This window comes from Cuculus canorus, chromosome 13 (genome assembly GCF_017976375.1).
Source record: "Cuculus canorus isolate bCucCan1 chromosome 13, bCucCan1.pri, whole genome shotgun sequence".
NCBI lineage: Eukaryota > Metazoa > Chordata > Aves > Cuculiformes > Cuculidae > Cuculus > Cuculus canorus.
Window position 1 is genome coordinate 3,923,530 of NC_071413.1, and position 26,425 is coordinate 3,949,954.

Sequence of the window (26,425 nt, forward strand, 5' to 3'; positions counted from 1 at the left end):
AGAATGGGAAGCCTTCATCAAAGTCTGTTTCTGCTCCTGTATCCCCATTGCTTTTGGGTACTTTTGCGGTCCTTTTTTAGTTTTGGCTTTGCTCCGCAAGCTCTTCTCAGAGTTCTGCCAGAACAGTGAGGAGCTTGAGGTCCCATGTTTGCATGTTGGCTGTGTCGTTTGCTTTCCAGCTTCTCAAGTGAAGCTTTGGGTGGTGTTTGCAGGAACTTCTACAGCCTCAAAATGGCTCTCTTATAATTTTAAAGTAGATGTTGAAATTGTATCTAGTTGCTGGTTGTTGGTCTTTGGACATGGGCGTTTTGGGTAAAGGCCCGCTTTAACCTTATTTTGTACATGCTTACACATGGAGGTTTTTTGCATCACCGTAGCTCTTAAAGACATGCCTGTCCTTTTCCAGGTATTTCATTCTGTCCAGCCCCCTCTCCCTTCTCTGTCATCCCTTGGAGATATTGCAATGAGTCAACTGTGTCATTGCACCTTTCAAATCAGTTTTTGCTTGTAGTAATGGGAGGTGGGAGCCCAACTTGGTGATTACTGAATGGTCAGGGACCCTTCGTGCATCCCAGTGTTACCAGCAGAACTTCGGCAGCTGGAAGGTTCATGGAGCTGGAGCTTGTTGTGCTATGTAAATGCCACTAAAGGCAGAAGTGTTGTGATTATTTACTTAATTGTTTAAATATGCCAATGTTAATACACATAATTACACAGTATAAACACATTTAATTACTTAAATGAGGTAAATATTTTTGCATCTTAGTCTAAAATTGCTATCAAAAGTTCTCAGCGGGTGGCAGATTTAGAAAAGTCCTTTTTTTCCTCTGATGGATGCCTCTAAATGTTTACCCTTCTCTGTTAGGAGTAGAGAGGTGACACAGGGCACAAAATCCAGAGGAGCACAACTGTGCAGTTTAGAAATTAGCCAAAAAATAGGTTGTCCCGGCTCATTCACGTTTCAGTGATGGACTTGAAACCAGCTGTAGAGCAGGTGAGATGAATGAATGCACAACTCTTCTCGGGGGGATTGTGGATACTGATACGTGATGAGTGGGTGCAGTATTTGGTTTGCATTGTGTAGTGGGCATGCAAACACAGAGGAGCAGGGAAGTGGTGGTGCCAGTGCCAGGCTGGAGCTTTGACCATGTTTGTGCTAGATTTGGCTAGAAGTAACACACATAAATCTCTCTTTGTAAAGCATTCCACCAGTGTTAAATACTGGACTAGTCGATTAAATTACAATAGATTTGTCACAATAGCATTTCAGGGCTGAAGACTTCATTGAAATCTCTTGTATGGACTTTGGTTTCATTAGGTTGCCTCTCTCTGGCTAATTTCTCCTTCTACTGTAAATTGCAGTTAAAATTGAGAAAGCATTTCTACGTTTCATTCCTGAGATGAAATTCCTTTTAGAAGCGCTGGATTGTAATTATGGCTGTGCGTGTTAAATTTTTAATTTGATTTTCATTTGTCTATTCAATTGATATAATTGATGTGCATCCTTTCCCCCTTGGGATACAGGTTAATAACCTACTAACCTCGGAATGAAGGAATGATAAAAGGATACCACACTAGGGTTTAAGGGACCGTTTATAATATATGTTTTTTACTGCAGCCGTAGTTTTTGTCCTTTGTAACTTACAGCCTTTTGTACTTCCAAAGCCCTGATAGGCATTAAAAACACTAATTATTTTACTTTAGTAAAAAGAACTGTTCATACTGGACCTACAAGGAGGCCAATTATATAACCATTTGTGAATATCTTGCAAAACAAGAGGGAAAAGTAAGTTTTATAAATAGAATCAATTTCTGTTCTTTGTCTGAACATGTACTTCTTGGTTGCTTTTGGTTTTGCTCTCGTTCAAACTGCAGAGGGGACTAGCCAAACAAGTAATATAATCTACAAAAGATGGTGAAAATGGGTAAAAGAAATATTTAGATAACATCAAGGCATTTGCTGACTGTGGGGGATCATAAGATAATGCTGGAGCAGGATGAAGTGCAAAGGTAAATGGGTTAGGGTAAAATACTTGGTAGATTCATTATGGATACCCGTTTTTCTTTAGTGAAATAGGTCCTTTCCCATGGTAGTGCATTCAGGATAATTATGGCCCAAAGTCAAATTTCCTACTGCAGCTGGAGCTGGGAGGTCAAGCTCAAGGTTTTGCCAGCTCCACACCCAAAGACAGTCAGCAAAGTATTAGTCTTGGGATGATGAACATTGTAGAAAAGGCTCTTCTCTGCTGTGTGTCAGCCTGGGGACATTCACTGCCATGACCAGCCTCTCCTCACTCCCTTTCTTTGCTGAAAACCTGCTGTCTTGGGACCTACTGGCTGCCCTTGTGCCCTGGTAGGACACAGCACTTTCCAGATCCCCTTTTGATCCCTCCTCGCTTGGTGGGGCTCTGGTGGTTAGTTGGTGTGCAGCACTTTATAAAGATGCATTTCTCCTGGGACACCAGTGTGCAAATCTCACCAGAGTTCATGCTGAATCCTGGCCAAGCCTGAAGTTTATTCTAGCGGAGAGAAACGCTTTCTTCTAGGTTACAAAGCTGGAAATGGAATGATTAAATGAACCAGCAATAAGTGCAGAATTAGCACATGGCTGAGTCCACTCTCTTCTGGAGGACACTGGAGGTCTCAGAGGAATACTGGGGCTGGGGGGACTGGGAGATGAGTACAAGCTCAGGCTGTTTTCTCACCTTCCCTTTTTGCTGAGGGAGAGAGTTCCCTGAAGTGCTTCGTAGTCAAGTGTTTCAGAAAAACAAGAAAGCTTAGATGTTGAGAGGAATAACTGAAACACTCCTAAATACGTTAAATAAACATCCCAAGACATACAGATCCTATGCTTCAGAATGTAATCAAGCTATGGGCTGCTTGGAACTGGATAGAAAATTTCCTTTGGTAACTTACTCAGTGCTGGGTTGGGGTGGGCTCTCTTGAGGCTTTCCCTGGACTACCAGATGCTTGAAGACATGAGGGGGCTGCTCAGAGGCTTGCTCCTGTCCTCTGCGGGAATCCCTGGGATGGCAATGAGCTCAGCATCCTGCAGCTGAATGGGAACTTCCCTTACAGTTGTGACTGTTTAATCAGCTGGTAGGATAAACAGTTCCTAGGCCAAATATTAAATGGGCAAACCTGTCCTGTGTTTTATCACAATGCTCTTCTGGTTCTTTCCATGTGCACATCAAGGGTCTGGAAAGAGCAGATGCTGGTATCTCTAAATCTCTTCTTCTAAAATGCATCAATTTGGTATGGAAATAAAAACTATTAAATGTGCAACCCATGACTCTTCAGGGAGCATTTTTTTTTGTAAATGAGAGCTATTTCTGTAGCTGGTGGCAAAGGTAGAGGTTGGCAACGTCGTATGTTTTGTTGGCTGATATAGTGGAGAGCTGTTAAGATGTGAGAATAAGAATTTAGTTGATTAGCTATAACCTTCATATTTATTAAACTAGAAAAGTAGGCCTCACCTTTGCACGTTGAAAACAGTGAAAGCTTTTGATGACAGGGAGAAACTTCTGCAAACTTCTTGGACTGCTCCCCATGCCAACCCACACTCTTTGGTCACATCAACAAAGGCCTAATAGTTTGCATTAAAAATTGTTATACTAAGCAGGTACCTGTGTAATCTTGACACAGGCTTCCATAACTCGCTCTAATACCTTTATAAATGGATTCAATGGTTGTGGCCTGTGCTTGTTGGGAGAAAATTGAGTTTACTATGGGAATGTCAACTCTGAATTTCTTGACATGTGTATAAACTCTCATTTTTAAAGACGTATGACTAGAAAAACATAGCTTCCTTAAAAATTAATCTAATGTGTAGAGTAATCTTGGACAGTCTACATAAGGGTATGAAACCTGCAAAGCCAGAGCTGGATAAGCCATAAAGAGGTTCAGCAGCTTAAACAGCATAAGATGAATGAGCCGCATTGCTGGGGACGCCACTCTGGCACCCAAATTGAATCAGATACTCTGAGATTTAAAAGTAATGTGGCTTTCTGCTGAGATAAAGCAGACTCTGTTTTGTTCTGCCAGGGCTAGTCCTGGTTGCAGTCTTCAAGCAAAGATTCCAGTCAAAAGCAACCAATAGATAAATCATTGGAAGCACCCATCTTTGCCACAGGGAAGGGACAGATTCATCATCTGTGGGTGGTCTGGGGCCCAAATGCTCCTTAGGCTTCTACCTGCCCTACACATGCAATGAGAGAATGTGACTTCTTGGAGAGCAGGATGAGAGCGGGGTTTATTCATTTGCTATTCAACCGCATATGTGCTGGCTTTTAGATGAGGTTTCTTTCTCATTCTTTATTGCAAGTTGTACCCACCAGTCAACAATATCTTTGTCTTTATTATGCTCTTAACCATAGGCAGGTACAAATCTGTGTGGGCAGCAGTGAACGGTTGGAGACCTGATGCTGCAGAAAACAAGTGCTGTGCTGAGACTGTTGGGATTTCATTACTGGTTCCACTCACCCCTGTCTATAATCATTCTTGCATCTTCTAGGGGAAACCCCAAGGACCTTAGAGGACAGTGATGCTGCCTAATCTCTACCCAAAATGTATGTCTTATTTTGCTCTCTGGTAGTCAAAGGTTGGCATAAACCCTAGGGTACAAAGTTTAATATCCTTTCTAAACTTATAATTAATTAGGAAATCTTGTTGGTTTTAATCTCATTGCATTTGTGCCTGCAGTGGCTTCCTTTGGGACAGTCCAACAGCATGCTTTATGAAAACGTGTTTTGTTTTGACCCTGTTCATTAGAACATCGTCAAGTCTATAAGTACTTTTTTTTTCCTCTACTATACATTTCCTTTTAATTATTAATATTGATTTTCATTACCAATCATGTTGCTGATTCCTCTGCTTTCCTCCTCTCCTGTGCTAATTACCATTAAACTTTTATCTTTTCTACCAAACTTATTAAAGAACATAAACTTTCTGTGTGTCAAGAAATAAGATTGAAGTTTGAAACCAGCAGTTAAATCACAGACCTCTCATATTGTCAGTTTTCTATTGTCCCATTTATCTTTAAAAATGTTTAACTTGGACTGTGTGCCAACATTTGAATTAGCAAGTGAGCCGCTATTGTAAGTATAGCTCATTGTTGTTGGTTGGATTCAATGATTCAACACCATTATTCTAGTTTTCATCCTCTGGTTCAGTGTTTATCCTCTGGTCATTTTGTTTTTCGCTGATTATGACCTATGGATCTCAGGCTAGGAGTCTTGGAAATATTGGATTACTAACCCAACCGTTTGCTTTCATGTCATTGCTGACTGACCCCGTAAAGCCTGATTAAAGCATTGTTACTGATGCCTGGTGCTGTCACCCGCATCCCTCCAGAGGTGACTGGGGTTCACCCCACTAGCAGATGCAGATGAGCAAAACGCACTGACGAGCAGTTTGTGTTGGAGGGAAATGAAATGTGATTTCACAGCTGTGACAATCCAGCTGGGAGCTGGGAATGGAGCGGAGGAGTGTGGCACAGCCGGTGGGGAGGGGGTGTTTGGGCTGCTCCCCTAACAGGCTGCTCACCAAAGAGGGGCAGAGGCTTCTTGAACAAACTTCACATCTTCTCGATGAGTTGACAACATCAAACAATGTATTGCTGTGCCTGTTGATAGAAAATCACTGTATGTGACACGATATTTCCCCAGAGGGCTGCAATAAAGCATATTGGCATTTGCCTTCGAGGCACTGGATGGGTGTATTGGCAGAGCAGAGGATGACCAAAGCGCACACCTTGCAGTGGGACTCAGGGCAACTTTGCAGTGCTGAGCAGCTGGACTTTGCCGCTTTCACTTGAAAAAACTTTTATCCCCACATTGTCAAACACGGCATTTTGTATGAGCATGTGGCCACAGGGTTGGTGGTTATTCTCAAACCGTCAGTAATAACTTCATGGTTTCCTGAGCTAATCTGATTTATTAGTTGGTTCTCATTGATGACTAATCCCTAAAAACAAAACCCAAGAGGGGCAGCAGCCACCACGGGGCAGCACCAGCGCCCTGGCACGCCCCCACGCCCTGCGTGTGACTTCCTCTCTGTGACACATGTTGGTTTCTTCTCCATCATGTAAATGACTTGTGAAAAATGGGTATTTCTGACCATGACATTCTGAGCAACTTTAGGCTTTATAGATTAAATCTCACATCTTGAAGTGCACCCAAAGCCAACAGCCAATGCAATGTAGAAAGCACTAGGAGTTAATAATAGATCCAAGTCTCCTGCCACGTCCTAAGGCTTTTTCTTCACTATTATTTAAAATTTAGGCACCTTTCATATTAATTAAATGGTAACTCTCTGTATCCCACGATCAAACTATCCAATAATGCTTGCTCAGAGCAATCAGAAATGACAAAAATAAAGTACTAACATAATTTTATTATGAATGATTTGGTCCCTGGGGTTTCTATCATATTAAACAAAGCAACAAATTAACCAGTGACTGAATTAAGTGGAGGAACTTGCATCATGGAGAGGCAATAGATTTTTTCATAGTTAAGCTGCCAAGCTATTTTCGTGCTTCGAGTCTGGTTTCCAAGTTTTGAAATTTCCCCATGAATTTCCTAGAAATAATCCTGCTGCCATGTATCATCGCATATGTCAGCATGTAGCTGCTGTTTTTTTCCATCGGAAATGTAATAAAGAAGAGCAGAAGAGGAATTTTGAATGCATTAATCTGCATTTCCAAATCTACTTAATCAATGAACATTCATCAAGACAGTATTGGTGACTCGGGCGGGTTTGTGACATTCTGTCCTATGACAGGTATTGTGGATGGATCTGGGCAGCATCTCCCAAGCCTGACATCACCTGGGTGTGCTGGATGGGATGCTTTCTTGTTGAGTTTCTTTTTCTTATTTTAGCTGTTACTTTTCTGTAGGAGATCATTGCACATGTAGACAGTCAGACAGAGGACATTCATGGCATTTTCCATGTTTAGAAAAGTATTTACTGCAGCAAAGATGTTTGATATGTAGAAGCTTTCTGGCACAGCCTTCCTCTGGAGAGTGTACACTGTGCTGTTGGCTGCAGCAGGAGTGACTCTGCCAGAGGCTGCTCTGACTGTGAGCCTTCCCCTTTGAGCTCTGCTCTGCTTTATCCTGGGGACAGCCATGGTCTGTCACACCAGGGACCTCTCTGTGTTACTGTGATGGTGCGAAAGAAGTTTGCTGGGATGTGGTCACTGACATTTAAAAGCACCTATGCCTCTAGAAGTGTTACTGTATATTATACTATATTAAATTTTATTCTCTAAGCATATATCCATGTATAAATTGTGCTAAACTTTGCTCTTTAGGGAACACTTGGGTATCACATGGCACCTTAATCCTTGGGTAGTGAAGCAGTTTTAAGTACCATTAAGGAGGCGAGATCATGTGGATTTCTGTCTGAGATTGAGGTGTAAAGGAGGACCATGTTCTTGACTCTGAATGCCTGTTTATTCAAGTTCAGACTTAAATTTGCCAGGTGGTTCCAGGCTGGGACCATACCAGTGGGCTTTGGCAATGATGTGGAGTGCAGGTATTTTCTGCCCACGACTCCAGGTATCGAGTGCACAACTAATCCCATTATGGCTTTTACCCACATTATTGTAAGCATAGAAAGTTTTCTCTTCTGGGAGGACAAAAGCAGCTCTGAAATCAGGACTAAGCAGGAGCATTTCTGGATACAGTGATAAAAAAAAGCGTTTATCATTTGTCTTAAGGCTTTGTGGTAATCCAGTGTTGTTGAGCTTTGATGCACGCTCCTTCCTTAAAACACTGGCGTGTGAACCCGGTTGGTGCAGAGGCATTCTGCGAGTCCTGCCGGGATCCTGCGCAGAACAGGAGCTACCCAGAGCACACTGGAGTCTGATGTCATGAATATATATTATTTACTGACATAATGCCAAGCGTGTGATGAGCGCTTTCCTGGCTGAGACAATATTGATAAAGAATCCAGGCATCTGCAATGGAATTGGGGTTTTAATTGCATTCCTGCCCCAAAAGCTTGATTTCACGGTAAGATCAATAATATGTTAAAAACCGAGTACAGTAAAATATGTGTTTAATGTACTTAAAATCCGTACGCAGTGCATTACTGCTTCATTATTTACTTTGTTCTGTCTCAGTCGGACCCGGTGCTGCAGTCCTTCTGGCAGCGGGCTGTCAGCAGTCCCAGCTCGGTCCATGGCAGCCATGAAGTTGCCTGCGTTCTTATGAGGTGCAGCTGCAGTCCTGCTTGTAATCGTCGATTATTAATTAACATCTTCACTTTGGGGCTGTAACAGGCACGTCTGGCACAGCGCAAGTGTGTGAAGCTCTCGGGTTGGCCTTTTGTTGAAACCACTGTGGTTTGTCTTCATTTGGGATTGGGGCACGGTGTAGGAGCCAAACCCTTCCCACTCCGAGTGGCGCTTCCCTCTGTCTCGTAGTGCCCTGCTGTGGTGCTGAGGGTCTTCAGTCCTCTTGGCAGTGATGCTCCACATTTGCTGCAACAAGGGGGGAAGGAAGGGAACGTTATTAAGCCCCTCAGCTTTTAATGCTGCATCTCACCCTAATACGCCATATCAGATGACTTCAGTCACATATCTCTCTTTCTAAAAAGATACTGTTATAACAGAAGGATTAATCAAAACTGGGGTAAGCTAAAGCATGCCCGTTATGGGCAGCCTCTGGTTTCAGCGGTCACAAAATAATGGCCAACCTCTTGCTCCTTGCTATAAACATCTGGATGAGGACGCTGAAAGAATTAAATTTTGTGCCTGCAAATGACATATTGAGTAGGAGCTCTGCTTTCATCTCTGTGATCATGTTTTTAGGAGAATACGCGCAGAGTCTCAGCGTTAACATTCTTTAACTGCTCCTCAAATTACTAATGCTTCACGTTGCTTTAATCCATTCTGCTGTAATAGCTTTATTAGATTAAACTCCCTGCTGAGCAAGTGAGGAACAGTGGGATTATCACACTTCCCTTTGAACAGCCAGTAAAGACAAAATAAATGGTTAACAAAATAGAACAAATTCAGTTTGCAGGTGATCTGCAGTCCTCAGCCTCGTGAACTGCCGATAGGCCCCGAGCATCCCTATTATTCCTTGCTTGAAAAACGCCTTTTTAGCAGCCTGAAGAAATTCTCGAGGTAAAAAAGAAGTCCTAATGGAATAAAAGTTCCTCTTTCTCCTTTAGATGTGTTGCTAATTGCGTTGTGCCGGCTGCAGGGACAGTGTGAGGAAAACCTGAAACTTGATTTAAAGAAAAAATTTTTTAGCTTCACTTTTGACGAAGCCGTAGGTGTGCCGGTAACAGCCTTTATCCAGGGTCTCCCAGAGCGGCACCTCCTAATGACTGATTTTCTTTTTTTTCTTTAGCAAATCTAATTAACTGTTTGAAGTATTTCGTCAAGAGGCTCACGGTTACTATACACAAGCAGTGGGTGGCTCTTCTAGAGTCTCTTAAAAACTCAGTTTCTTCTCAGCATTCTTAAAATCCTTGTCTGCTGGAGCAATTTGAATTTTGTTATTAGTGACTGCTGGAAATCATAATTCAATAAAGACTAACTCATTTAAAAATGCTTCATGCTGAGCGTGCATTAGGTAACTTGGGAAACTTAGGAGACACAGAAAAACATATACTAATATTCAGGTCTACACAGGAAATTGGTATGGCACTGAGCGGTTTGAAGGAGGCTTTTTGTATTTTTTTAAGAAGCTGCAGAAAGGTTGGAAGGAATGCAGGTTTTTTCTACTAAATGTATTCCTTCCCTCTCCCCAGCATTTTTTTCCTAACACACTGGCTGGCGTCTATCCAAAGGAATTAAAGCCCCCAACATACTAGGGAATAGTGAAAATATACACGATAAACATTTCTATAATGATTTCATGGATAAGTAAGAAAGCCGTCATGTTTCCTTTCCTAAACTCCTTGTACATCCCTTATTTCTTGTCTCCGATGAGTGTGGAAGGTTTAAGTATCTCTCCTGCCCCATCTCTCGGATTTCCTTTATGGCAATAACATTACGGTCATAGAATATATAGTCTTGCCATAGGGGAATGGGCCTCCTGCTTGGGTTTTTAAGCCACATCTGCAGCTGCAGCTGGAGCAAGCTTTGAAAAATATTGGTATTACGAAAGAATGTCATTTTCTAACAATGAATTCTCCTTCAGAGGACGCTGCGCCATTTCATTTCTACCCAGTGCTGTCCGGCAGCTGTCTCCTCTGCAGTTCATTTGCTGCTCGAGTTCACCCTAGGAAATACACAGGGGTATTTTTTCCCAATTTCTTTCCCCACAAGTTGTTTCATCTTTAGAATCACAACATTTCCTGCCGACATCAGAGGTTTTCATTCTTGTCTCCTCTCTCCCTTGTTCTTTTTAGCCATTTTCAGACTTATATGGCTCTTCTGTTTCTTACCATCTCTCCCTTTCATCCCCTGGTCCTCTCGCGGTGCCTCCCTCGTTTCAATTCTCCACTTAGCTGGGATTCAGAAAACAATTGCTGTCTTCCACCTGTTTTTCCTCCTTTGTTGCTCTGTGGTTTGATTTAGCCTCTCTTTGTCTGCTTTCCCCTTCTTGGTTTTTTTCTTTTTTTTTTTTTTCCTTCACCCACTTTTTAGAATCTGAGAAAATGATCAATATTATTCCTCCTCTCTCTGATAAGATAATGCTGGACTAATGTGGTGGAGATGGATTTGTTGTCACTGCAGAGAAGGAGGAGAAGGGGTAAAGGGACGGCAGACATGGCAAAGGGCACTGTGGAAAGAGGAGGCTCGCGCATCGCAGGCAGAGCTGGGCAGCGGCAGTCCCCTCCGAGGGCAACGCACTCTCAGTCGGGCTGGACAAGCCTGTACAAATATATGTAACTCAGTGGATGAAAAACTGGGAGAAAGGCCTGGGTTCTTTGCCCAGGCAAAATGCCCATGGAAACAAGTTGGTGTACGTCAGATGGGAGAGGCCAGTTCTAGGCTGTTTACCTAGGAGATAATTTAGGAAAGCCTGACGCACAGGAATGTCCTTCTGCTCAGCTTTATGCCACGGGTTGGTTGCATTTTCTAGACTTTCTGCTCTATCCTTGTGATCCGTGGCTTTGTTTGCTTTGCAGCAAAACAGCATCTCCCCCTCGATTTAAGGTCATTAGCCGCAGGGAATTCGAAGGGCTCTGCTGCAGCCACCACACCAAAACTTGCCACTGCGTGGAAAATTCAGGAGGGAACCCCAGCCTGGATGCTGATTTGAGCGGATGCCGCATCGACACCGAAAGTCACTTTAGGCAAGGCTGGGTTTCTAAAACATTTTTTTTCTTTCTTTCTAATATTGACGATGTGGGAAAAGTAGGTGAAATTTATTGGGGGGAGAGTCAAAACTTCCCCCCTTTCTGCCCACCTGTTTGGTGTTTCTGCTGCCTTTCATTTTCCGAAGTGTTACATATGGATTACATATGTCTTTCTGCTGCAGCTCTGCGGCTAAAAAACCCCAACAACCACAAGGAAATCAATAAACACCTGTTATTCCCAGATCCGCACTTAGTTGGGCTCAAAAGTGCCTGCAGGCAAAGTTAGAACAAAACCCCCGGTAAGTCCATCCGCCTTCACAGGCTCCTTCTCGCTGGCACGAGCGGGTTTGGGTTTATTTTACGTTATTTGTTATTTATTTCGTGTTGTTTCACCCGGTTTATCCCGGGCCGGGCTCCCGCAGCCTTCCCCGGGCCGAGGTTGCCCCCTGCTGCTCCGCTGCCATTCCACAGCGCCCGAGGCGACCGGCGGGGCTGCCCTGGCCCGGCAGCGCCCTCCGGCAGCGGCAGTGCTGGGCGGCCGCAGGCGGCTGGAGGTGCCCTGCTGCCACGTGGATGTTTGAAAAGAAAGAAATAAGTGACGAACACGTGAAGTCTGGATCTTTTTCTCCAAGAAGGAAAATCCGTATTGGAAAAACACTTGTGAGCAGTTACTGGTCCAGAAAGGGGAGGTTGAGGGAGAGGCATGCGGGCAGTACGGGCCTGCCAGCAGGCGTGTCGGTTTTACCAGAAGCTTGTGCTCTTTTCTATCTGTATATGCTCGGGCTCGATTGAAAACCTGAGGTTTTGCATTGAGTGAACAGGTATTCACATATATCTTGCTTCTAAGAGTCAGTTTGAACTTGCGTTGCGTTTGCTAACTCTAAGTTTGCTCTTAGTAAATGATTTGGTATATGGCTTCAATTTTTTCAGCCTCTACAGCTGAAGGTTCAGCTCTATAAGCAAAGGTTAGCACTTATCCCTCTTGCCGGTGGATGCCGAAAAGCATCTGGTTCCTTCCTCTCTGTTGACTGAAAAGAAGGGCAAGGGCAAAGCTGGGCTTGCAAAGCTCTGAAAGAGCCTGGCTAGTTTTAGCCCCAAAGGAAGCAGACCCATGCAAATTACTTGGCAATTTAATCCTGATGTGTTAGGAGACCTGCAGGCCGATGTGAGGATGCATAATAGCATCATGGTTGGAGGTGGGTGCTTTGTTCTGGCTCTCTAAAAGCCATTGTTCTTGCTGAGGACAAGAGCATATTGTGTCACAATTAAAATGTGTGGCAAATACTCCTTGGCATGCCAGCAGGCAGTGCCTTTTTATCGTTCTGGGTATCATCGAGACCTGGAACTAACGGCTGAAGCCAGCGCTATGAAACATAATTTCTTTAAATGTAAGGAAAAAAAAATCCTCAGAAAATTGCTCTGGCATTTTAACTAACTTCAAGTGTGCTGGCTGGTTCAGTTGCCCCTTTGATGTTGCAGCCGGGTGACCTGGCCTCCCCCACCATTCATCACTGACTGGAAATCAAACTCTTCACTTCTCCTGCTTTACAGTCCTTCCTCTGTTCTGCTAATAAACACAATGTTATTTAAAATAACCATTCAGGAGGCGTTCAAAGGGGATATCCATATATGAATTTTAGTGAGAGTGCAGTTTCTTGCTGCCAAGTCCTAACCTTCAAAATGCAACACAGAAAAAGATAGCATTAATCTAAATATGCGGCGTTGGATTCATGAAGCGTGAGGCTCGCAAATCTCTTCACTCTTGTGGCAACTCTGTGATCAGAACCTCAGGGGAAATGTCTTTAATTATTTCGCTTCACCTTCATTTTTCCAGTGTCAATCTATGGTTATGGTAACAGCTATGTAAACACAAAACATCCTGTTAAGAGTATGATCTGAAGTGGAGAATTCCTTCCTGATGGTCCCTGTACAGTGCTAAGCCAGCCATCCCAGTGGCAGGCAGTGTTGGAGAGCTGTCCTGGAAGGGAGCGAGCTGTGGCTGCAATGGACACAACTCGTGTGTAACTCATGTGGGCACAGTGCACATGGAATGCAGTGTGAACTTTGTCTCTTGGCCTCATTTGAGTTGTGAACTCTGCAGTGTTGTTTCAACTGCTTTATTTCGTCAGTACTTTGCTACCCAAGAAATGGGGCTTCTGAATACCTTGGCCTCTCACCCTGCTTGGTTTGCACAATGTGAATAGCAAAGATGTGGTTGTCACTGTCTCAATGTTTGCCAGCAGCCCCTGCAGCGAGCTGCCTGAGCACTGCACGTTTGCCATCCCTAGCCAGGAACACAAGCCAAACCCACGCCAGGATATTATGGAGGAAATACCAGCAGTGTTGGCATTCTAAGCAAAGTATGAAAAAGCAGCAGTTGATTGCATCATGTATGTTTGCATCCTTTGCTCTCTGGGTAGTGTCACCGCTGTGGCTGTCTGTCGTCATTTCCTTCCCCTGGGTTCTGTGTGGCACCAGACGCGATGATGAGGAGCGCTGGCGTGGGCATAGGAGGAGGACAAAGGCAGAGCCAAAACACCAAAACAAAACAGTTATCCCTTTTCCTCACTGCTCAGCTGTTTCCCAGGCCTGTGGCTGCCCTCGCTTCCGGGGTGGTTTTGCTTGAGCCCATCTCTCAGGTGCTTGGCAAGTTGCTCCGTGCTTGAGGAGCACCAAAGGCACAGGGATGCATCCCCCTGGGGATGGAAGGAGCACCCAGGTAACAGCTGTGGTGGTTTGTGCACCAGCCAAGGGAAACCCCCACGCTGAGGAGGCTGTAAGGCTTCATTAGAAGAAAATTAGTAGAGAATTTTGTATTGTTTTGGACTTTGGCCTCTGGCACAAGTTTGTTATGAGTTTAGCTGCAGATACCCCTTTTAGCAATTGCTTTTGCAGGATGTTGTCTCTATGGTGCAGGAATGAATGAAGTGGGCTAGGAGAGAGTTCCAGTTGGGTTACACAGCTGTGTGTTGGTTTTTTTCATAGGCTGTATATTTTCTCCTCTTAGATCTGGTTCTTTTCATCCTCACTGCCTCTTTGCCTTTACCTTTTAAAAATGTCTGTTGCTGCTCTATTGCTGCAAAACACAACTGAAGCAGTTTGCCAGGTCCAGCCTTGCTGCTTGCCGCAGCCCTCCACACCAGGAGCCGCCAGAGCTCCCAGCCGTCAGTCGAGGAGGTTGCTGACCAGTGCTTTCGTTTTAAAACTACCATTGACTGATATTTGGAAGACTGGATTGTTATATTTTTTTATAATATACACATGGTAAGGAGCAGAATGGTGTTACTGTCTGCCCTTTAAAGCAAGAATGCCTTCCAGGGAGGAGGGAAAGCTGATCCAGTTTGTGCGCATTTCAGTGTTATATCCAGCCCAGCTAACAGGAGTTGTTTGAATCTGATCTGGTTTATCTGTTGTGCACAGTTACAGATGTGTAAGTCTAATACAGTAAATTGCTGTATGTGTTATGGCAATGCTGTGGAAATATTTCTTAGTAGCACCAGAAAAAAAAATATTTAATTTTCTGATTTCTTGCTGAATATGGAATGGAAAATATGTTGATTTAACTCTAAAAAAATGCACAGTCGATTTAAGGGAAAAAAGAGTAAGAAAGAAACCCTTTACCATATCTAATTTCATTAGTAAACTGTAAATGGAAAATGATGAAGAGGTAAGATTTCAAAGGGCTGGTAACCCACACATTTTATGTAGCATTAATCATGTGCTCTTAATTTTTCTGCAGTGCTGTGTTCCCACTCTGTGATGGCCAGGGCAGTGGGTGAGGGCGAGCGGCAGAGCCTGGCTGTGACACTCCATGGCAGTGCCCGCAGGCCACGCTGCAGCCTGCACGGGGGACGCTGCACAGGCGGCTGCACCCCACGGCATGACATGGGTGACCACGTGCTGGAGGTTTCGTGCTTCTGCTCACACTGATTTGAAACACCACTTTTCTGCGGGCTGCTCGTGTTTTCTGCTTTTCGTTTGAGAGGCTCTTTCTCTTCCAGGCTGTAAAGAGCCTTAAGAAAGGAATTGTGGCTATTATGGTAATTAAACTCCGAGGAAACAGGCTAATTAGACTAATAAAGAGTAAATAAAGCAAGCAAGGACACACTTTTCTTTCCAGTAGTTGAGGGCAGCAGTTGCCTTTCTTCCATTCACCCACCAGCCTGCTCCCTACTCCTCAGCTGTGGCTCCCTGCCTGAGCTCCTGCCCCGAGCTCCTGCCCAGCATCTGCAACCACCTGGCACACCCTTCATAACTTTCCCAGCCAAAGTTTTCCTTGCTTGATGCAGCTCACAGAGTTAGTTATTTCTAATGCTTAGGCAAGTTTTTGGTTGCATTTTGCTTATCTTCATTACCAGCACCCCTGGTTTTCTTGCTGGCCTTGCCAGTGTAACCCCTAGATTGGAGCAGATGCAGGGAAAGTCTGCAGCGCGCACTTGCTGAACGCACCTAACAAAATCCCAGCAATTGGGGTTTGTATCTTGTAAAAATGACATTTCTGGGCACTATTCCTTCTCCAGCATTGACCCCAGCTGAGACAGGATACCACACTGAAAATGCACACGTAGCTCTCCTGTTTTTTCAGAAAGCAGATTATGGAGGAAGAATGAAATTAGCAGTAAAAGTATTAAAATATTGATAGCAATCATTCCATGTCCTGGCTTTACTAATTAATTATTAATTTTACCTTGAAGGTTAGTGTAAGAGATGGACTTGACTTTATCATGCCTTCACTTAGCAAGATGTTTGACTATATATTTTTAAACATTATCAGGTCTCTAGCAAATAGCTCCTCATTTTTTATGGTTAGCAGTCGGGATTTGTGGTTTCATAAAGTGGGAGAAAAGTTTATGCTGTGAAGGCCTTGGGGAAGTGATCCCTCTGTCATATTAGTAATTCCTGCTGATCTTTACTGCTCACTGTCCTTTTGGTGTAATACTTGTTGCTTTTCCATATCGAAAGACCTTTGCAGCCCTATACAGAGTAAAGGAAGTTTTGATGCTGTGAGCTTGGCATTGCAACATGGTTCAAAAGAAACCCAAGGATTCCAGCAGCTGGAGGAGGCGCTGGGCGCGTCCCCAGAGCAGGGCTGTCCTCTCCATCCATCCGGCAACTCTCTAGTTCAGGTATGCACCCGGTGAACGTGCTTTGGCAGCCTCTGGGCTGTGTGCACATGGTGCTTTGGAGGTGCTGCTGCGTCCGGCCACAACCGGCGGCTCCCACCACTGCAGGCTGTGGGCAGGGAAGCGCTGGATGAGATTTCCCTGAGGACCTGCGAGCTGGGTATTGTCTTTAAACAAATGCATAGATAACACAATTTGGTGAAAAACATTAGCACAAATACAATTCGTACATGATTTTTAAACTGGGCAAACTTTTGGATTTACTGCGAAGAATTTTTGGTTTTCTTTAATGCAACTTTGGTATTGATATAAGAGTCAAATATGGAAGCATTTATGTACGTCTGTGGCTTCACTCGTGAGAACTTGTATTGATTTCAGTGAACTATACACAGGAGGAAGATCAGGTCTGTATGTGCAGGACTGAAGCTTTACTTTTGTAAACTTCCCATTTCCTCTCTTGCATCAGAAGGGTTTAAAAGATCTGTTTTACTGTCTTGAGGGTAAATGCCTTTCATTTCTGAAATGGTAAAACCTGCTTCTCACTTGTTTCTCTTACAATGGACCAAGTTTTAAATGCAGACAAATGGAAAAAAGCTTCCCCAGCTTCCCTCCAACTTTGGAAACAATGATTTTTGTTTTGTCAATTTTAAAAGGGTATATAAAAAAAGGCAAATTTTGCTGTAGCTTTGTGAAAAGCAGAACTTACGCAACCTGGACCCTTTCAAGATAAAATTAAGGAAATTAAAGCTTTTTTTCTGCACACTACTTTCTACTTTTAGCATCTGCAGGTCCCAGCAGAGCTGCTACTATGCGTGAAGTTAAGATGTGCTTACGCTCTTTGCAGGACTAGAACCGTACTTCTCTGTGTCTCCGTCATGAGGAGACGCACACAGGTGTACAGGGATGGGGGCAAGCTCATGCATGGCTTTCAGGGGTTTGCTTGCTCAAAGGAGTTACAATGCTTCATGTTTTAATTTTATTTGTGGGGATTATATTTGTTCACTGAATGAAATGGCAAATTTTGGCTTTATGGAGCCCTGTAAAGTACCAGGATGCCCCATGCTGGTTTGCCACTCATCACTGAGAGTTAGATATTGATATGTTTAAAAGCTACAGATGCGCATTTTATCCCCAGTGCTGTTTAAAGATCCTTTAAAGGCCTTTTCCAACAACTCTGCTGATATCTTTCTTAGCACAACCCATACACCAAGTACCAATATTACAAGTCCATCACGGGCTGTAAAGCCTAAAAATGCAGACGCATCTTCTAACTGCAAAGGCTGAGAGATGCAGGCTGCTGGGGACAGGAAGGCTGCATTGAAGGCTGCCCCACGTCATCATCCTTCTCTTTCTCCTTTCCATGAGCTTTCCCTACGGACACCGTGAGACCAGGGTGCAACCATAGAGCAACCTGACTGTGAACCCAGTTTCGTCAGTCTTCAAGAGAGAAACCTCTCCTTCTGCACAGAGTCAGGGTTCAGCTGTACCGATGTGGATGCACATTGACTCAGGCTGGGGTCAAGGAATTAGTGCTGGTGTAACAGAAATGTGATTTTAAGAAACATGGTCCCAATACCACCTTCCCTCCCATCCCCCGCACTTTCTGGGTATCATTTCCAACAGAAAAAATGTAGCATCCATCTTTGCCCACGTAATTGTGGGAGATCTGTCACCACAGTGTGATCGTATGTGTGCACAGGACATACAAAGCATCAGTTCCCAGTATCCAAAAGAAACAGCCAAAGAGAGATTTCCCTGCCATATTAGGTGAGTAGTTTTGTGTCATTTCTATTATATAAGTTACAGGAATCAATGCAGGAGTAAAACAAACTATAATTAGCAGCAGTTCTGGAGAGACTGGCCAGAGCAGATACACCACTGCCTTGCCACTTTTCTGGCTGTAGCAGTGTGTTTACCCCCAGGTAACCATACTTTCAGGATAAAGTGTGGTACTTTGTATCTTCTTTGCAGAAGAAATGGAGCTCCTCCCTGTGCTGATCCTCCCTTTGTGTCATGCCTGCGGCAATGGTGCCATCTGTGCCCAGGACATCAGCTGATGGAGCTGAACCACATCTCCTGGAAGCATCTGGAGATGGCATGGGAATGGGAGAATGGCAGCGATGAGACGGGATGAGCTGAGCTCTATGATTATATCAAACCAGCTGAGCTGCCTACTTGTGAAGAGATGGTCATCAGCAGCACACACCGTGTGTTAGATTCATCTGTCTCAGGCCTTGCGCAGACTCTTTGCTGCTTTAAAGAGCAGACTTTAAGGCACTTGCTAAAAGTACCCTGTTTGTGGTTTCTTTTAGAGGTTTTATGGTGGAGAAATGAACTTTCAGAGGTTGTAGGGCTGGGAAGCCCTCCAAAGCCTTGGGTGAAGCAGGCAAATAGTGCCTTCTGCTCAGAGATGACTGGCTTGGAGCAGCTACAGGCACCAGCAATTTCGGGGAGTCAATCTGCACCCCTGGGATGGGGCTTCCAGTGAAGGGCTCCTGCAGCCCTCTCACTCAGTAGTAGCTGCATGGCTGTGGGGGGATCACTTTCCTATTCTGACTGTTGCACATGGTTTCTCTGACCTCGGGGGTTTGATGCCAACCCCCTCATGCCTCTCCCTGTTGTGGGACACCAGAATTCATGGAGCCCAAGCACCAGGTCCCTCTGCCCCCAGACAAGTACATCCAGTAAAACATGACTTCCACAAAGGTAATTTGGGTAACACCAGTCATATGGGGCGAAAAGCAGTGACTTTTATCTCTTTCATTATGGCTTTTGCAATAAAAATATTATAGGCTGTTTTGCTGTGGTTTCAGTAGCAGTGAGATGCAGAGGCCAGGGTGGAAGACAACACCATCTGAGCAGCCCCTGCTGTGCTCGGCAGCAATTTTCCTTCCCTTCCAGCCATCCCAAGCCTCATGCCTCCCCAGGCGAGGATTTGCAGCTGCTTCTTCTACAGAAGGTGGCTGCTCCTTCCAGCTCCTGGGCCTGGCTCTGTGGCCACTCGTTCTGGAGCCGTGTTCTTTCTTGTGCCTGGTACTAAGCACCTGATTTTCAGTTAATACGCAACAGTTTAGGCCAATGACGGGCTTAGGCTCAAGAGAAGATAAGCAGGAGAGAGAATAGCAACATGATACTGAAGAGAAACACTTTGGGATGGAGGGGATGGATTGAGTTATGGTCTAGAAACCTGCTTGTTGGCATCTTTATGAAAATATCTGTTAGCGGTCACCTAGAAAGGTCATGGCCATATGGGCTGGAAAATAAAGTGTCTGGTGGGTTTGCCTTATGTGACTGATGTGTTAAAGGTGATATTCTGCTTCATTAATGGCACTTAGCATTGGAGTACTCTATAGGACACTCAGGACGAGTACAGTATTTTTAACAAGTAATTTAGAGCCTGTCTTCGCTCCATGATTAGCTTGAGGTATAACTTGAGAGCTGCCAGTAACCTGACGCTTGTGCGTGTCTTCAGCTGGAGCCAAAGGGTGCATTTACCAGGGGCTGACCTGGCAGGGCCGGTGGGAGTCTGAAGCTGCTGCTGGTGCTCATCATGCCGTGGGGCTAAGCCAGCTCCTCAAAACACGCCTCACAGCTCAAGGGCTGTTTTACAGCGCTGACTGCTCTCACTCAGAGCAGACTAACTTGAGAGGAGTTAATTTAAGTGTAGATAGCTTCAGCTGACAGTTAAGTGAGGACAACCCCATAGAGAGCTGAGAAACTGGATGTAGCTTGAAAATACACAGAAGAAGTTGGGAGACGGCACAGATCGGTTCTCAGTTAAATCCTTCTCTTTTTTTTTTTTTTTCCTTTGGAAAAAAATTCTTTCCACAGTAGCAGACTCGCAGCTGTTAACTAATCCCATAACAAGTGGCATTTAGCCACACATTTTCCAAATTAAATATGCTTGCATGTTGGACTCATTTCATACCCTGTAATACAAATACTTTCCCTGCTGGGAAAAAAAAAAAAATTAAAAGAGAAACCCTCTCAGGCATAGGAAGAGTGGAGAAAGGGAAGATGGGGTGTGTGCCTGTCTGCGCCAGTGCAGCCTATGTGCAGCTACCGCTGTCACGGCAGCGTATGGAGATTCTGCAAGGAGCACAACATTTGGTGGAAGATCTGATGGGTTATCAAGGACTGCTCATGCTTAAATTATTAGTTAAGGCTGTGACATTAAAGAATTGTTATTTGGTCATGGTCTCATGGCTGTGTTTTGCTAGGAGGTGTTTGAGAATTCTCTTCTGTGCTGTCACATAAGCTGTACTTGCCCTTTTGTTTAATTTTTTTTTTCTTTTCCTCTGGTCATTTGAATAATGTTTTCAGATCCTCGATTTAATGTGGGCTCAATCTCGCAACATTTGGAAACAAGCAATTAACTACACGAACTTGTGCTGGATCTTTTCAGAGGGTGTTGGAGAGCACCTACCCTACGCCCACCCCCCTGCCTGCCTCCTGCACAGTTTTAAGAATCCCATTAAAATTTTTTCAGGATCCCCATCCAAGCCAAATGCATTGTTTCCATGGAAACAATTAATGGGGAGAGCAATTTATAAGACTGATGTAAAAAAATGAGCACTTCATCAGCCCCCCTGCTGCTCTGATACACAATTTCAAGGAAAAGTCTGCGGTGAGGTTTGCATAAGCTCTGTTCTTAAAAAGGGTGGGGGGACACAGAAAGGAGCCTGCGAGTCCTGTCTGTGGCACAGTGAGCGATGCCTTTTGTGCTGCGCAGGCATTATTAGCTCTTGGAAAAGACTAGTAAATTCTCATTTCATGACGTCTTTTGAAATGCTTTCCCTTCAGAGAATGTGTTTTTTTCCCCCTAATCCCACCCTCTTCCGCAATACACACGTCTGCGTTTGGGGAAAGGAATCATGGCTTGTGATATACAAGGCAGCTGGGTCCCCGCGCGGAACCGGGCCTTTGATTAAAAGGTATTCAGGATGCCTTATATTGCACTGGCTTTCAAAGGTCTTGCAGGCTCCCAGTTAACAGACCTGCCTTAAAAGTGCTCTCTTTGTTTTGATTTGTTTTAATCTCCCATTACAGCTTTCTCCTGGCCAATGTTTTGCATTGATTTTATCACTATGTACACACAAGCTAAATCAGAATTTGCTGTTTTAAATGGAGAGCGAGCAGTGCACGCTGCGTACAGCACGTGCTGTCATCCTGGACAGGTGTCTGAACAGAACAGGACTTGGAATTTCCTGAAGAGCTTATTTGGGGGGAAAAAACCACTAAAAATTCCATCCTGCATGGTTCTGCTGTAGGAGAAACAGGAATCCTGCCTGTCTGCACTCTGAAATACGTGGCAGGGATTTTAGAGCCTGCCATAAACCATTACCGTGCAGATGAAAATTCATCTTCTCTCTGCTTCTGTATTTACTGTGGCTGCTCCCGCAGCCAGAACGGGACGACCCGTGGTGGAGCAGTGGGACCGAAGCAGCTTTGGACTTTGTAGGACTATCAGTCCAGTGGTCCAGCAGCGCTCCCTGCATCCATCAGCACCGGTGTGTTGTGCAGTAATTAAATGACTAAACCAAATAATAATGGAGGAGTTGATTCGTTTCTGTTTTCTCCCTCTTCTGAGGATGTTTTTCCTGGTTAGGCTGGGGATATTTTTTCCTGCAGAGGGCACTCGCCATCCACGAACGGCGCCCGGCAGAGGCTGCCTGCAGCCCGAGCAGCATCCATCCCCCCTAACAAAACATGATCTGTGTATATAAAAAAAAATTTAAATTATGAAAGCAAATTATTCCCTTGTAGTGCATGAGGCCAGCTGAAAGAGCAGCTGAGATTTAAGGAGAAGGGAAAGAAAACCGTGGGGAGCGTGAGGGCCAGGCTGGGGCGGCTAGAGGGACAGAGGGGACAGGGGCGCGGGGGTCCAGCGTGCTGCGGGAACCAGTGAGAATAATAAAAAAGGGTGAAAAAAGGAAAAGCTCCGTGGCTGGTTTAAAATTTAATAGCATTGGGGATGAGAGAGGTAAACGCCTTAATTAAACCACCATCCAAAAAAGCCTGCAACACTGTGGGGCAAATACACTGCATTATCGTTAGTCTGTAGCCACCGAAGTACAAACTATCACAGCATCTGGAACCCAGTATTTATTTCAACTGTATTTCTTTCATTTATATATGAGAAAGGAATAGGCTTACAAAGAGCCCAGCCCAGAGAAATATTGGGATCTCTCTATGTGAGGCTCTAGACCATGTCTGGGGTAAAAAAATACTCGGCAAATGATAAAACAGTTTAGATATTAAGTATCCTGGAGTTTGTAAGGAAAAAAAAAAAATCTCTGATTACTAACGAGCTCCCATTGAAAATACATTATAGAAATTGTTTATAGTTATTTTAAAACAGTGCAGCAAATGGTCATGCACTTCCCTACACCCATAACTTATCAGAGGTAGAAAAAACACTTGCAGATGCATTTCTGTTTTAATAGGACTTCCATTTCATTATTTGGTTTTATTACACCAAAGGAGCACGCAAACAAAAATACCCATTGACCAAAAAGCCAGGTCTCAAAAATGTAGGTCTGGGTATTACAAAAATCTGCGACTCAAATAATTTTTACATTGCTAATGAGAACTGTGAATTGATTTTTAAAGTTTGGTTTGGCTACCTGTATTATTCTTTCCTTCCTTTTAAATTTGTTTTCCCTGCAAATATTTTCTACTTTTCTTTTAAAATTTTAGCATTTTGAAATAGCATGGGAATTTTTTTATTTTCCAAAGCATGATTTTCATTTGCTCCAAGTCCCTGATTAAAGTCAAACGTTACTGATTCGAAGTGAATTCCCTCACAGCAGCACGCAGACGCCTCTGCTTGTGATGAGGAAGGATGGTAGGAATGTTGTTAATAGCAAATTTTGGGTTGGGACGTTCCAATCTATTTTTAAACGTGTGGTTTGGGCTCTCTGGGGCCAAGTCAGGTGAAAAAAGAAGCAGCAACAAAATGGCAGAGCAATTACTTAAAGAGGGGCTCATGGAGGAGAGTTGTCAGATTTCTGTAGGAAACTCAGGCAGACGGGAAACTGATACGATCTCCCCCGCTGTAATAATCCAGCTTGTTTCACAAATACAAATTATGAACACTTCAAAATCCCTAACACAAATCAGGTTGCAGAACTGTATAGTTTCTTTTGAAGAGGCTTGTCTGTTGAAAAGGCTCTTGTAATTTTATTTTAGTAGGTTTTAACTCTGGATTTGAGGAGATAAAACAACCTGTTCAGAATTATAATGATGTTATTTGGGCTCCTACGTTTAAATTAACGCGACTGTTTCAGGTATTAACATCCTGTTGTCAGGTTTGTAACTCAGCTTTAAAAAATTGATTCAAGTTAAAACCACAGAATATTTCAGTCCCATTCTAGCTTTTCCTTAACAAATTTAAATTCTTTTAACTAATCTTAATTTTAGTTGCAATTTGACAATAAAATCAAGGCTCACTGGATTGATCTAGATTTGTGGTTTTGGATTTTAAAATGGTTGTGAATTAAAACAAGCTTTGCTGGTTGTTATAATTTCATCTTATTTCTGCATTCAATAGTGAAAAAATAAAGGTGAACAATAAAGTAAAAAGGACCGTTCCAAACTACCCTAATTATTACAGAGTAATTTGTGTGTGAAACACATAGGAATGTTAATAATTTCTTTGCAGATGTGGGATTTCCTGAATGAGAGGACAAACCACATTATGTGCCCTTTTTCGCTCTATCTGCTACAGAATCCTCTCCTTTGCAAATCGATTCCCCATATCCAAAATATGTCTTTATTTTTATGTTTTGCCAAATATATTTGTTTTTATCTTAGTGTGTTTTATACTCATGTAACTGTAGGTAAGTATACAATATAGCCATAGCGATTGACTCCTAAATAATCTCATAAAGAAAAATAGATGTCAATTCCAAATGCTGCTTTCTCAGTAATGCAGAATAAAAAACGATTTTCATTTTACAATCCCTCCTTCCCAAAATGATGACTGCGGGCAGCCCAGCTGCAGGAGCGGAGCCTGGGGAGGCGGGTGGCCCCTGGCCAGTGGCATGTGGGGCCGCCAGCATCCTCGTCCCACGGTGGCCAGCGAGGGTGGCCTGCGGTGGCGGCTGTCACTCGCCCGTCCTGGGAACCGCCTCTTGGCTTTGACCCGACCCTTCCTATTATCTCCCTTCCATGTTACATTCCCTCTTGCTAGAGATATTCCCATTCATAAAATCTTCTCCTGCTTGCTTACAGCGTGAAGGCAAGTGCCAGTGTGCATCAGAAATAAATAAGAGCACGAGCAGAAGCAATTCGTCAAACCCCTGTTTCCTGGAGTCCCTTCCCTGATCCCTGTTGCATGCAGTGCATTATGATGCAAAACCTTTTTAGTTTTTTTTTTGTTCTTTTCTACTTTCTTCTGTCATTTATTAAACATCAGAATATTTGCAGTGTGCTCAAATCCCATGTATTCTAGCAATCTTCTCTGGCAGGGCTTCACACTGTGAGAACTCGCAGTTCTGGGCCGAATCCTAAGTATCGTTTGCTATGATGAAGTCAACACTCTGGTAAAACTCGGCGTGTCTTTTGCTGTCTCATATCACGAGTTCTCCGAGTTCCCGGCACAGCTGCGGGGGACGTGGAGCACAGTGGGGATGGCAGCGGGGCACGGGGCAGTAGGAACTGCCGGCAAAGGCTGGGCCGGAAAATGGCTCCTTTGGCAACTCGCTTTGCCAGCACTGTCGTGCTTGCTTCTTGCTGAGCCGTATCGGGGCTGAGGAGAAAATATTGTGACTAATTTAAAATGATGGAATGCAACCAGTAATTCCTTCCCCGGTTTGCTCCATCCTATTGCAGCAAGAATTGCAGAGATTATTTTTGTTTGTTTGTTTTGGCTTTTTTAAAAATTAAAAATAAAGCCCTTATATAGTTAATTTTATTTTTTTTTAATTCTTAGATCACATTTCAAATATTTTGGAATATTATTTGCTAATATTTTGTTATTTTCACTCTTGCTTTCTCTCTCCTCCTTTAACTCACATTTCCTTTTTGCTCTGCTCGCTGGATGGGTTGCATTTTCTTTCTAAGCTGAAGCCCTGTGCATCAGGAGGATGGGATTATATGTACTTCTTTCAGACCTGAGGCATTACTATTTCTTTCCCATACTCAGCATCCAATTGTCTGGATCTATCTGGGTCCTAAATCCATCCTGAATTGGTTTCATAGCTGGCAGATTTGTGTGTTCCAGCTTGTTTTGGGACCTGGCTTTCATATGAATATCTCAAATCATTTTATATTTTTCCAAGTAGAAGTTTTATTACATGCAGACAATCTGTATATGACTAGCGAAAATGAGAAGATAAAGGGTTGATTGAAAACATGTCAAATACGAGTTTTTGCCAGGATGCAACAAAACCGGATTTTATTGTGAAAGGAGCAGTGACAAACCCTCTTGCTTTAAATGGATGGGCTCACATTGCCCTCTGGTAGAGAAATGGTTAAATTATGCACTCGTTGGAGTATGAAGGCAGTTCTTCTTTGCTGACAGATAGTTTGACCAGTGTCAGGTTATCCCGATGCGTTCAGCATACCTTCATTGCATCATAAATAAAACAGACAAATTACTTTTTTTTTTTCCTGGACTGGAATAAGCAGGAGGAAGGGGAGGGACAGGGATCGGGGTGGATGGGGGTGTGGAGAATTAGGAGGAAAAGAAAAAAGAGAGAGATCTTTGCAGACACTCTATGAATCTCTGCTTGGCAGCTGAGAACAATGAGAAAAGCAAGCAATTACCTCGAATCCTTCCCCTTATCCAGACATAGGAAATATATTCCTGCCTGAGCCTTTTTTCTCATCTCTCTCTCTCTCCCTCCCTTCCCCTCCCTCTCTCTCTCTCCCCCTCTCCCTCTCTCTTTCCCCCTTGTATATCTAATTTAATTCTTCGAGGAAGGCAAGGCAGATGTAACAAAGAAAGGAGGGTCTGTGTCGACGGGCCACTTCCTACCGCAGGACGAAGCCTTCCTCCATGGCAAACATCCTTTTCCATTCTGTGCCCTGACCGG

General features: G+C 43.8%; 1 long non-coding RNA gene across 1 annotated transcript in view; it reads left to right on the forward strand.

The window, feature by feature from the left end:
* Positions 1-22,122, forward strand: part of LOC128853466 (uncharacterized) — an 82,484-nt gene extending 60,362 nt beyond the window's left edge. The window contains exon 4 of the long non-coding RNA XR_008451997.1: positions 18,357-22,122. This is a non-coding gene — a long non-coding RNA (uncharacterized LOC128853466). The remainder of the gene's footprint in view (positions 1-18,356) is intronic.
* Positions 22,123-26,425: the final 4,303 nt, after the last annotated feature.